Below are 10,000 nucleotides of genomic sequence, written 5' to 3'. Positions count from 1 at the left end.
TGCTACTACCGTACTATCAAGAGGACTCGCTGCCAAAGGTATCTATCCAGCAGTAGATCCTTTAGATTCAACGTCAACTATGCTCCAACCTCGGATCGTTGGTGAGGAACATTATGAAATTGCGCAAAGAGTTAAGCAAACTTCACAACGTTACAAAGAACTTCAGGATATTATAGCTATCCTTGGGTTGGACGAATTATCCGAAGAGGATCGTTTAACCGTAGCAAGAGCACGAAAAATTGAGCGTTTCTTATCACAACCCTTCTTCGTAGCAGAAGTATTTACCGGTTCTCCAGGGAAATATGTTGGTCTAGCAGAAACAATTAGGGGGTTTCAACTGATCCTTTCCGGAGAATTAGATGGTCTTCCTGAGCAGGCCTTTTATTTGGTAGGTAACATCGATGAAGCTACCGCGAAGGCTATGAACTTAGAAGAGGAGAGCAAATTGAAGAAATGATCTTAAATCTTTGTGTACTAACCCCTAATCGAATTGTTTGGGATTCAGAAGTGAAAGAAATCATTTTATCTACTAATAGTGGCCAAATTGGTGTATTACCAAATCACGCCCCTATTGCTACGGCTGTAGATATAGGTATTTTGAGACTACGTCTTAACGACCAATGGTTAAAAATAGCTCTGATGGGCGGTTTTGCTAGAATAGGCAATAATGAGATCACCATTTTAGTAAATGATGCGGAGAAGGGTAGTGACATTGATCCGCAAGAAGCTCAGCGAACTCTTGAAATAGCGAAAGCTAACTTGAGTCGAGCTGAAGGAAAGAGACAAACAATTGAAGCAAATTTAGCTGTCAGACGAGCCAGGACGCGCGTAGAGGCTATCAATGTAATTTCCTAACTAGTTGGTGCGCCCAAAAAATAAGTTCTGTTTATACACCATATTTGAGTTCTGCCGATTGAATCCAATCAAGTGTAATGGAATTCTGATGTAAGAAAAAAATAAAAATAAATTTACTAGACTACTAGTAAGGGGGGTAGAAAAGAAAAAAAAAGAGGGTGTATATAAAAACTTATTAGATACCAGTGACTCCGGTATCTAATAAGTCCTACCTACTATTGGATTTGAACCAATGACTCCCGCCGTATGAAAGCAATACTCTAACCACTGGGTTAAGTAGGTCATTTATCATCACAAAGAGAAAGAAAAGGGACCCATCATATCGATGGATTATAGATGGAATCTTATTTCTAAGCAATACCAATTCTTGGCAGGAAACAGACCAGAAGCTCTCATGTCGGATCATAGAAGATTCATCTTGACAAGAAATTATTTACATGATAAACTATCTATCACAAGCACAAGGGCTATAGCTCAGTTAGGTAGAGCACCTCGTTTACACGCGCGCCAATGTTTTTTCAGGGGAGTCCATCATGCAATCAACAGAATTGATCTTATTGAGAAATCGATGTCTTACTCCACATATTCCAGGGAACAAGAGAACAATAGCCTGACAAATATTTGGTTCGGTCCCCTTTGGATGCCAATTTAGGCTCCAAATAGAACCCATCGTTGATTTGATAATTGATAAGGTGAATACCCAGTGCATTCAATGCTAGGCATAATGAGTATAAGGACCTCAAACAAATATCTTTTCGTACTATGAACTTTAAGGTGTATGAAGTTTCATATTTGACTCTTTGAGCAGAGCGATAGAGACTTCATTTAACTTAGGTTGATCTAGGCCGGAGGCAGACCTACGTCAAGGCAACTCTTCTTTGAAACACTTTGGTATTGCTTCTGGATCAGAATCAAAATAATGAATTAGAGCACGTGGAGCCATCTCGTTATCTTTCTGTGAAGAAAAAGTATGGCGGACTATCTGATATTTATATCAGGTGATGAAAGAGCCCAATGCAAAAAAAGTGCATGTTGGGTCTTTGAAACAGTTTGAATCATTTCGATAATAATAAGTTTGATCTGTTTTACCGAGAAGGTCTACGGTTCGAGTCCGTATAGCCCTAATTGATTTGATTTTTAATGAATTTAAAATTAACAAAAAATTTGTTTTGTATAGTTTTAATTTCCTCATTCTTGCTTGTTGGTTGTAGCTGTAGTCGGACGGCCGGTTGGTCCATCGAAATAGAATAATTCTTGCATGCTCTGAATGATCCCCGCGAGCGAGCATGAAACTGAAAACAAAAATGCATTTCAATGGACCCAATCGGTATTTTTTAGATCTCGGATAAACAAACCCATTCTTCAATCTTGGTGGGTGAATTACATATGAATTTTTCATGTTTTTCTATCCACGATCAAAGAGTTAGTGATATTCCTTTTCTTTGGTTTTGGTATACCTAATCCAAAGTGAATTTTTGAAGTCAAAATGATGACCCGAGCCCGGCTAAAAACTCCAACCCAAACTAAATCCAATCTGATAGTAAGTCGCACGGATCCAGGACCGACATATTATTTTTCTTGTATTTGTGGAAGAGCCAGAGTTTGAAAAACGAAACTCCTTGGAAAGTTTCATTGTAAACATTGTCAAATGGGTTCATCTTCGTATAACCGGCCTAGCAAAACACAAATCAAGTAATCTTATCTTAAACACAAATCAAGTAGTCTTATCTTTCGGTAAAATATTTATTTTTTTTGTATCCCAATATACCCCAACCCAATTGCCCACCATTCCAATTCTACCAATGCTGACTTTATGCAAGAAGATTGGGGGTCCGTTTGAACTTGTACGAGTTAAGAAGCCCCCGACTCATCGCTTTTTTTGCGGAAGAACAGCCCAACTCATTGTTTTAGAGATACTGAATGGGTCCTAAATCTATTAGTGTTTGCACCTCTGTCTATTTCCATGAGTTATTGGGGGATTTGGGCTGTCGAATCGTTTGATAATGCGGGATTCCATTCGAAGTTTCTTCCGTAGATCATTTATGATTCGGCTGACTCTATCATTGTGATACGCTCCATTGTGTAGGGTTGTTTCAAAATCAATCTTTTTATTGACATGAAACCTAACCCAGTGGTTGGTCTTACTTTCACTAGTTCTGATTACATTTTAAATTAACAAGGATTTCCATTCATTTCGGACCCATTTCAAGTACTAAAGATCGGGGTTTGGAATGATTCTTTCAAGACTTCGAGCTCTAATTTCATAATCCGATTTTTTTGTTTTTTGGGTAGGTGCAGGTCGAGGCAGTAGAGGCTCAAAGCCTGTAATTTGGGGATAGAAACTTATGAATTGTTATATGATATGTTAAGGGTTTCTCGCAATTCAATGCATTGAATCAAATCCATTAAGTCGAGAACAAGGGGAGAGAATCAAATAGGTCAATGCATTCTATTTCCGTATTTAATCAATAGAAGCAATAATCCTCTAACTGGATCTTAATGAAAAGCATATACCAATACAATACCATTTGATTCTCTTATATGAATATTCATAAAATAGATAACATATGTATAGAATTCATTATTATTATTATTTTTATTAATAATATCAATATCTTAACTTAAATCTTAAGAAAAAGTCTATACAGAATTCTATAAAATTCTAAATAACTAATTAAAAATAAAATTTTGAATTCCTTTTTTAGCTTTTTTTAGAGAGAATCTGAAACGAGATAAAAACGAGAAAATTTTTTTGTATAAGAACATGATATGTCTATACCATATCGAAATAGAATTGAAGTAAATGGAAATAGGATTCCACTCGATGAATCTTGAAACAAGACACGACCTACAGCAAAAAAACTGGGTGGTTCAATCAAAATTCATTGGTATTTCGGCTAAAGAGTTATAGATGAATTCACAATTCCGATTCGAATTGACTAATACGGTATATTTTCCACATTCATAGGAGTGCATCTATGTTTCTGCTTCACGAATATGATATTTTCTGGGCATTTCTAATAATATCAAGTCTTATTCCTATTTTGGCATTTCTAATTTCCGGAGTTTTGGCCCCGATTAGCGAAGGGCCAGAGAAACTTTCTAGTTATGAATCGGGTATAGAACCAATGGGCGACGCTTGGTTACAATTCCGAATTCGTTATTATATGTTTGCTCTAGTTTTTGTTGTTTTTGATGTTGAAACGGTTTTTCTTTATCCATGGGCGATGAGTTTCGATGTATTGGGTGTATCTGTATTTATAGAAGCTTTCATTTTCGTGCTTATCCCAATTGTTGGTTCAGTTTATGCATGGCGAAAAGGAGCATTGGAATGGTCTTAGCTCCTGAATATTCAGACAATAAAAAGAAAAAAGAAGAAAAAAATTACATTGAGACAGTTATGAATTCCATTGAGTTTCCGGTACTTGATCGAACAACCCAAAATTCAGTTATTTCAACTACATCAAATGATCTTTCAAATTGGTCAAGACTTTCCAGTTTATGGCCGCTTCTCTATGGTACCAGTTGTTGCTTTATTGAATTTGCTTCATTAATAGGCTCGCGCTTCGACTTTGATCGTTATGGCCTGGTACCAAGATCAAGTCCTAGGCAAGCGGACTTAATTTTAACAGCCGGCACAGTAACAATGAAAATGGCTCCTTCGTTGGTGAGATTATATGAGCAAATGCCTGAACCAAAATATGTCATTGCTATGGGAGCCTGTACTATTACAGGAGGGATGTTCAGTACTGATTCTTATAGTACTGTTCGGGGAGTCGATAAGCTAATTCCTGTGGATGTTTATTTGCCGGGTTGTCCGCCTAAACCGGAGGCAGTTATCGATGCTATAACAAAACTTCGTAAGAAGGTAGCTCGAGAGATCTATGAAGATCGAGTTGGGTCTCAACAGGAGAATCGATGTTTTACTACCAATCACAAGTTTCATGTTGGACGCAGTATGCATACTGGAAATTATGATCAAGGATTACTCTATCAATCGCGACCTACTTCAGAGATACCTTCTGAAACATTTTTCAAATACAAAAGTTCAGTATCCCCCCACGAATTAGTGAATTAGCCAGGCTGCTTTTCATTTGTGCAGAATTACAAATGGTGGTCAATTTTCAAAAATTTTATCGTAAATGTGAAATACTTATACAAATGAAAATCCGGGAGAGATTAAAAAGATGCAGGGTCGTTTGTCTGTTTGGCTAGTCAAGCATGGGCTAGTTCATAGATCTTTGGGCTTCGATTACCAAGGAATCGAAACTTTACAAATAAAGCCCGAGGATTGGCACTCCATTGCTGTCATTTCATATGTATATGGTTACAATTATCTACGCTCCCAGTGTGCCTATGATGTAGCACCAGGTGGACTGTTAGCGAGTGTGTATCATTTTACGAGAATACAGTATGGTGTGGATCAACCGGAGGAGGTATGCATAAAAGTATTTTCCCCAAGGATAAATCCTAGAATTCCTTCGGTTTTTTGGATTTGGAAAAGTGCGGATTTTCAAGAACGGGAATCTTATGATATGTTGGGAATCTCTTATGATAATCATCCACGCCTGAAACGTATTTTGATGCCCGAAAGTTGGATAGGATGGCCCTTACGTAAGGATTATATTGCCCCTAATTTCTATGAAATACAAGATGCTCATTGAATGAATGATAAGAAACGAACTTCACTTCTACGCCGCGAGATATTCGCGGAATATTTTTACATTCTGGTCTAGACCAACCAGAGTAATTGGACTCTCATTCATATTATGGATGGGCTCGGGCTAAAAAAAATTAGGGCTTCATTGAGATTCCCAAATTTGGAAGATATGAATTTCAGATGAGCCGGGCTAATAAGATAACAAAACGAGTTCTGCACCATGAACTTTGTACCGCGCACATCGCTTAGAGGGGCGTCACCCGGGGGGGGGTGGAATATGAAAGAAAAAACAAAGAAATGAAGGGGATGGGATTCTATTTGTACTGTATCTGAAATGAATATTGTCTATTCCGATCTTTCCACTCCTCGAGACTCTACTTTACTTTTTGGTTTTTCAAGTAACTAACTTAATTTTTCAGATATGTATAAAGTAGTAACATTTTGAATGCACCATATAAACAAAGAAAAAAGAAGAGGAAACATAATCTAATTCTTTTCTTTACCCATCTACAATAAAAAAATATTGTAAATATTAAATATATAGGGTAGGCGTCTATCTCTAGACTCCCGGATGGAGAAGTATGTATCATGATCTAGATTATTAACCAATATGTATACTGATCCGTATCGAATTTGTATGAGTAGCTATTATTATATTAACCACATATCAGGAACCAGATTTGAACTGGTGACACGAGGATTTTCAGTCCTCTGCTCTACCAGCTGAGCTATCCCGTATTATATTAACCACATGTCAGGAACCAGGTTTGAACTGGTGACACGAGGATTTTCAGTCCTCTGCTCTACCAGCTGAGCTATCCCGACCCTTCTCGAGGCATCACCCCCATCCTATTATATTATACTAGAGAGCTTGGGTCTATGTCAATTCAAGATCTCAATTCACGAGAATAAAAAAGCATTACAAAGTCTTACCCCAGCCCTGTCTGGAATCTTCAAAAAGAAGACTTTGTAAGTTGAATTAAGAATAATAATAATTATATGGGCTGTGAATGATTCATATGGGATTCCTTGCTCATAGATGTTATTTTGTACGTATATCGTATATTTCACAAGACTTGTGATAAGAGAAGAGAGAAGCATTTCTTCTCCGATCCATTTGTGAAAGAGTAGAGTGAATGAGAAGCATAGCGAATTTTGAAGCGCTGAGTAAAAAAAAAGAGTATAAATCTAAATAAAGACTTAGGGAGTAAAAGGGGCCTTTGGGGATAGAGGGACTTGAACCCTCACGATTTCTAAAGTCGACGGATTTTCCTCTTACTATAAATTTCATTGTTGTCGGTATTGATATTGACATGTAGAATGGGACTCTATCTTTATTCTCGTCCGATTAATCAGTTCGTCAAAAGATCTATCAGACTATGGAGTGAATGATTTGATCACTGAATATTCGACTCTTCCTTCAACTTGGAATCGATTCACAAGAATCCTTCCATTTTTCATATATTTCATATAAAAAAACATAGATTCGGGCTCGGGGCGTCATTAATCATTTGATATTTCAGTACGTATACGTATGTATATAGGTCCATCCTTCATTCTTTCTGGAGTTTTAATAGAAGGATTCCTCTACCAACGCAACGCAGTCAACTCCATTCATTAGAACAGCTTCCATTGAGTCTCTGCACCTATCCTTTTTTTATTCTCACTTTCAGAAACCTTCTTTGTTTTCTGAAAACAGGATTTGGCTCAGGATTGCCCATTTTTAATTCCAGGGTTTCTCTGAATTTGAAAGTTATCACTTAGTAGGTTTCCATACCAAGGCTCAATCCAATCAAGTCCGTAGCGTCTACCAATTTCGCCATATCCCCTTTTTTCTTTTGAGACTAGGATCTCATTGGGATGCCATCCCCTTCTTTCTTTCATTTATGCTGGAACTGTTGAATTCATTAGAATTAGATACGGATTCTATATCGAAACAGTGTCTCTTTTGACTCCTATTTGATTGATTTCTTATCTACCTTCTTTCATATCTGTTGGAGGATCAGTATTTGGTCTAATCAGAAATGATTCTATCATTGATGTATCCGCAATTCAATATGGATGGATATATACCACATATATATGCCTCTCTTCCTCTCATTTTTCCCGCGCGATTTGAAATACTCGAACGTTCGATTCATTTTTTTTTAATTAAAAAAAAAATTGGATATCATATATCATTCTATTTATCGTTATATTAATTCTTATGTTAATGTTATATAATAATATAATATTCATTATGAATAGCTAACACTAACAGCTAAGATCCAAGCCAAGTAGTTTACTGAATTCCTATGCACAACACAGTTTCTGTTATGTGAGCCCGCTTAGCTCAGAGGTTAGAGCATCGCATTTGTAATGCGATGGTCATCGGTTCGATTCCGATAGCCGGCTTTTCTATCTTTGTTCGATTTTAGACTTTTACATGATTGATAATGTCTCCTTGAACTCAAGGAATATTCAAAAGACTTCTTTCCTTTTCTCAAAAAGTCACTGATCCATTATGTCGTAAGAACTTCCAACTATGAATAAAAAACGGATTTGAGCAGTTAGACCTCTACAGAACAAATCAAGAAAAGTATCCTTACCTTGCTATATATACAAAAGAGTCTGAATATTGATAGAATTCGTCTCATTCGTCTTTGTAGTACAATACTTCAGTAGATTTTGTTTCGTTTATCGTTTTCGTTTAGTTCAGTCTTAATTTAGGTTTATTCTGTAAATTGAAATTTCAATAAAATAAGGAGTCTTTATGTCTCGTTACCGAGGGCCTCGTTTCAAAAAAATACGCCGTCTGGGGGCTTTACCGGGACTAACTAGTAAAAGGCCTAAACCCGGAAATGATCTTAGAAATCAATCGCGTTCTGGGAAAAGATCTCAATATCGTATTCGTCTAGAAGAAAAACAAAAATTGCGTTTTCATTATGGTCTGACAGAGCGACAATTACTTAAATACGTTCGTATCGCTGGAAAAGCTAAAGGGTCAACGGGTCAGGTTTTACTACAATTACTTGAAATGCGTTTAGATAACATACTTTTTCGATTGGGTATGGCTTCGACCATTCCTGGAGCCCGGCAATTAGTTAACCATAGACATATTTTAGTTAATGGTCATATAGTAGATATACCAAGTTATCGCTGTAAACCCCGAGATATTATTACGACGAGGGATGAACAAAAATCAAGAGCTCTGATTCAAAATTATCTTGATTCCTCTCCCCATGAGGAATTACCAAAACATTTGACTCTTCACTCATCCCAATATAAAGGATTAGTCAATCAAATAATAGATAGTCAGTGGGTCGGTTTGCAAATAAATGAGTTGCTAGTCGTAGAATATTATTCCCGCCAGACTTGAACCTAACTAAAACAGCAAGGATTAAGATAATTTTGAATTTTGACCCCCCTTTTCGCCGAAGTAAATCGACCTAAGCTAAGGGGTTTGATCGGGATTTTTTCCCATTCATGTATCATAAATGGGTCGGCTACTCTTTCCAGTATTTTTCGTACCACAGCAATTAAGAATAGAGAATCTATATCAAAGAAAGGTCTACCTGTTGGAATAATGGTATTCATTGTTATTTGATCCATTGCGGTCAATAACGTTCGTGAATTAGGTGAAGGTACGGAAAGAGAGGGATTCGAACCCTCGGTAAACAAAAGCCTACATAGCAGTTCCAATGCTACGCCTTGAACCACTCGGCCATCTCTCCTACAATACAAAATCTTATGATTATGACCCAGAAAGCGAGTGAATAGCGAGTCATTCATATGATTGCAGTATAGGTATGACCAATCGATTATAACAATTCTAAATATAAAAATAGAAAACTTTTTTTATCAACGAAAGATCTTTTTCTGATATTTATACCGGATTAAACCAATGAATTGGAACGAATCGATATATTTTATACTATAGTTAGAGTTCCATTTAGACCATCTTATTAGACTATGGTTCGATAGGAATTCAAAAATCCCTTTCCAGTTTCTGATTTCTCAACAACAACTACTTATCCCATAGATCTATTACAAATTCTTGAATCATCCCATGGATTTTTATATTTATTTTGTGTGGTGTATACACGCTATGCACACAAAATAAATGGGATTTTGATCATAGAATGATCATTCGATTCTTTTTCCTCTTTGGATCATAATCCAATCAAAACTTCTCGAGTTATCATAATCTGTAGGAAAAATTCCTTGATTCTTCAACTTCGATTAAATAGTAATCGTTCCGCTTATTGGTATACTACTACATTTGGCTGAAATCCAATCGGATTCAAATATTTCCTATATATCCCTGTCAAAAAGAAACAATTTGAGCGGAAGGTCCACATCTTTTTTTTTTAGAACGAGTCTTTTTTTTATGTTATTTCGTCCTGTACAATTATTTTGTTTGTGGGATTCTTTTCCCACGAGAGGTAATAAGAAGAATTATAGGATGGATTGTTAACTATGCCTAGATCACGGATAAATGGAAAT

At 36.5% G+C, this 10,000-nt stretch overlaps 4 non-coding genes across 4 annotated transcripts; 1 reads left to right on the top strand and 3 right to left on the bottom strand.

The window, feature by feature from the left end:
• Nucleotides 1–6,180: 6,180 nt before the first annotated feature.
• On the bottom strand, nt 6,181–6,254 carry TRNAF-GAA (transfer RNA phenylalanine (anticodon GAA)). The gene has a single exon. It is a non-coding gene; the product is annotated as a tRNA-Phe (tRNA).
• Nucleotides 6,255–6,267: 13 nt separating this feature from the next.
• On the bottom strand, nt 6,268–6,340 carry TRNAF-GAA (transfer RNA phenylalanine (anticodon GAA)). Its single transcript has one exon. It is a non-coding gene; the product is annotated as a tRNA-Phe (tRNA).
• A 1,496-nt stretch (nt 6,341–7,836) lies between these two features.
• Nucleotides 7,837–7,909, top strand: TRNAT-UGU (transfer RNA threonine (anticodon UGU)). The gene has a single exon. It is a non-coding gene; the product is annotated as a tRNA-Thr (tRNA).
• A 1,232-nt stretch (nt 7,910–9,141) lies between these two features.
• Nucleotides 9,142–9,228, bottom strand: TRNAS-GGA (transfer RNA serine (anticodon GGA)). The gene has a single exon. It is a non-coding gene; the product is annotated as a tRNA-Ser (tRNA).
• Between the last annotated feature and the right edge of the window lie 772 nt (nt 9,229–10,000).

Source organism: Eschscholzia californica, unplaced genomic scaffold (assembly GCF_041429995.1).
Source record: "Eschscholzia californica isolate CP2 unplaced genomic scaffold, dmEscCali1.0.p SCAF_121, whole genome shotgun sequence".
NCBI classification, from domain to species: domain Eukaryota; kingdom Viridiplantae; phylum Streptophyta; class Magnoliopsida; order Ranunculales; family Papaveraceae; genus Eschscholzia; species Eschscholzia californica.
This window is presented reverse-complemented; position numbering and strand designations above follow the sequence as displayed.